Raw genomic sequence first — 3884 nt, forward strand, 5'->3', positions numbered from 1 at the left:
TGTAGACCCCGTAAAATTAGTAAAAAATTAATAAAAGAAATTTGAAATATAAATTTTATAGTTTTATGAGGTAGAGCTAATTAAAATAAGAATTTTGACACTAATTTTAAAAATTTTGGTCCAAGATTAGACCAAACAAACCAAACCAATTGAACCAAACCCAAAGCCTAACACATAAAAGGCAAGAGATTCAGTTTCCTTCCCCTTCAACATTTCATTTCATGTTGGGGGCTAGAGAAGGAAAAAGAATGAAGGTGAGACTCCAAACCCTCACTTCCATATTCAAATTCAAATAACTTTTGATCCAAAACTCCGATCGCTGCATCGTTTGCGGCCACGCGACTGTACTGTCGATCTCTACAAAGCCCAGTACTTAATTAGATAAAGAAGTCACAATTTCTATTTCGATTCTCTCATCCCTAATTTTGAAATTTACTAAGTTTTGGTGTTGAGATTTTGTTGAATCTTGATATTTAGGAGAATTTTGACCTTGTGAATTTGTTGGGTCTTGCTTCAATTTCGTGTTGGTAAGGTAAGACAACTCTAATATTAGTGAATCCCTTGAATTACATGTGTTTGGGTATTGAAATTGGTATATGAATGTGATAATATGTGTTAGGTAGTGTATATGTGAAATTGGAACTCATTTGAAGAGATTGGAAACTTGTTTGAACCTTGGATGTTGAGATTTTAGTGCAGCCAAGGTATGATTTTGGTTTCTCGTATTTAATATATAATGTCCTGTGAAAACTTAGGCTAGATGACCATAGGATATGTGGGAATGCATGAGTATGTTAATTGCTTAGTGCCTTGATGATAGTTGTTGTACTAGATAGGTTGAGTATTGGTTTGTTGTTTGATATTGGGAAGGGAAATCGAATTCTAAATGATGATTAAATGATAATTGACAAGGTATTAAGAATGAATATGTTTATGTGATGAAATATTGATGATCTTGTTGGTTAATTGAGGAATTTATGTATGAGATTATGTAAAATTGAGGTATGGTTAATTGTGGTAAGAAGTGAGGATTGTGGTGCTATAAATGGTAAGCTGTGGTACTGTGTGTATGTAAAGAATGTTGATATTGAGTTTGATTTTGATGAAAATAGACGTTTATGAACTTTTATAAAAATATGATTTTTGGCCAAATTTTGGCGAGCCATAACTCAGCTTCTGGATCCCCAAATTATTTCAAACTTATTTCATATGAAAATTGGGTTCATGAAGTTTACGCCGTTTGAAAAACGGATGAAAAATATTTTAAAACGAAAAAGTTATGCGCGTCGGAAGTTTGGAGTACAAAACTAAAAATTATGCAGCATTCAACATTTTTACCATTCTGCATAGCTTGCGTATGCGACCTCTGCACGCGACGCGACTAACCTTTCGGGTTGGGTATCTCGTGTACACTAGCATGGCAAAATGCACGCCCACGCATACCCCTGTTTTCAGCAAACTCAATTTTATGTTTTAAAACCTAATTTTGAACCTCTAAATCTCTAAACCTCAATTTTACTCTTTTAAAACCTAATCATCTTGAAGTCATTATTTGTAGTTAGGATATTCAGAGATTGTTGATCTTCAAGGGATGCATTGCACTGAGGAATATGATCATGAAAAAGATGATCTTCTAATTCTTGGCCATGAATTGCAGCCTGAACTTGTTGCTATCATGTTTTATGGTTGCACTCACCAAGCTTGTCTCCAATGGGGGTAAAGAGGCGTAACTTCATCAATAATTGTGGTAGGAATGTAAAATTTTAGTAGCTATAGCATTAGCGTTGTTCGCAATATTTGATGGATTTGTATTTCCAGGATAAGAATTTGTTGATGAAGATTCCATAGTTCAAAAACCAAGAACTCGTGATACTATATAGAAATCTTAGTGTGGTTGCTTGAGTAAGAAGCAACATAAGCAGAAAATGGTCAACAATAGCAAGAAATGCAAAAGCAGTTCTTTATGAATAAAGAATGAACAATAAAGCAAAGAGTATGAACCATAAATAAATATTTTGAATTATTAAGAGAAGAAACTAGCAGTACAAAAGATTGCAATACTCATCTGTTTGGATAGGTTTAAAAGTAGTTTTTTGGGTTAAGTACTGAAATCATTCCTAAGGTCTGGGGTGAAAATCAAAATCGTCCCCGACCTTTTTTTGTTATTAAAATCATCCCCAACGTTACAAAACGTTATAAAATCGTCCTTTTGTCCATAAATAAAATTTTTCAGACAATTTTACCCTTAAAAAAAAAATAAAAAGTCTCTCCACCTTCACCACTACCCTCTACATTATCATCACCATCACCATCACCATCACCATCGCTACACCATCACCACCAACAATACAGCAACACCAACAGCAACAATAAAAAACAAATCAACAAAAATTTCAAATTAAACAATTCAGCAATCATCAACTATAATTTCAAATCCAAAATTGGCAACAACATAAATTAAAAAATTTTAAAAAGAACTCATGTTCTTCACAAAAAAAAGAAGAAGAAGAACAAGAAAGAAAGAGAACAACGCGAAACTGGGAACAAGAACTCAAAATTGCAGTATCTCACATCACAAAATAGAAGCAACGGATTAATTTTGAGTTAACCAACATGATCTCACTAAGGAAGCTATTATCCACTGCCACCAAAAATAGCCTTGAACTTCTTCACTTCAGAAAGATCAAGTAACGTAGTCTTGGTGATCAAATCAGAATTCAAGTTGCTACCAAACAACGCAACATCAAGAACAGACATCATCACCATTCATATATAACAGAAGCCTCATCATTCTCCTCTTCACCTTCCTCACCCCACCACCACCCCTACTATCATCATCAACACCAGAACCCACCACCACCCCCACCTCAGAAAATCATAACTCAGAAATTTCACTAAAAATTTAGAAATTCTACAACAAAAATTCAGTTCAAAGAAGAAGAAGAGGGCGGTGAGGGCGAGGAGGAGGAACAGTGGCGGATCACAAGAAGAAGAAGAAGAAGAACGGCGGTGCGGCGGTGCGACGGGGCGGCGGTGCGGCTTCCCTTCCCTCCTCCTCCCCCCACCCCCCTCAACGGCGGCCCTGGCGGTGGTGACGCTCCCCTCGGTGGCTCACTCCCACTCTCGCGCTGTCTCTCTTCTTGGCTCAACTCTGATTCGCGACAGCACTCTCTCTCCCTCTTCCCTTTGATGGCGACGATGACAAGCAAGGCAGCTGGGCATGGCGGCGGCGATGCTGGACACGGCCTCCCTCTCTTCCCTTCTCAGCTCTCCGTCACTCTCTCCCTCAAGCCCTCACCGTTTCGTTCTTTTTGTTTCCTGAAGCCGTTTCTCTCTTTCCTTTCTTTTTAATTTATTTTATTTTATAATTTTTTTAATGAGGGGTAGTTTGGTAATAAAAAAATAAAATTGGTAAAAAGGACGATTTTATAATGTTTTGTAACATTGGGGATGATTTTAATAACAAAAAAAGGTCGGAGACGATTTTGATTTTCGCCCCTTACCTTAGGGACGATTTCAGTACTTAAACTTTTAATTTATGAAAAGGAATAGTATTAATGTCTAGTATAATTTTTAAAACCAAATTGTAGTTTTCTAAGAAGTTATTTAAGTGCCAACGAGCTATATCTCAAATGGCATAGTTTCCATATACTCAATTAGAGGTTGCGGGTTCGAGTCTCACTCCTAACTTAGGAAAAAAATGAAACTATTTAAGTGTTTATGAAAAAGTAAAAAAAAAATGACTTTTCTCATAATAAAATTTTTTTTACCATATTTTTTTTAAAATAAAAACTTTTAGAACTAAAAAATTAAATACAAAATAACTTATTTATAAGTTACCTTTAATATAAATATTTATTGTTTAAACTATTTTAAAAAGAGCT

The sequence above is a fragment of the Arachis ipaensis genome, chromosome B09, assembly GCF_000816755.2.
Source record: "Arachis ipaensis cultivar K30076 chromosome B09, Araip1.1, whole genome shotgun sequence".
Lineage (NCBI taxonomy): Eukaryota > Viridiplantae > Streptophyta > Magnoliopsida > Fabales > Fabaceae > Arachis > Arachis ipaensis.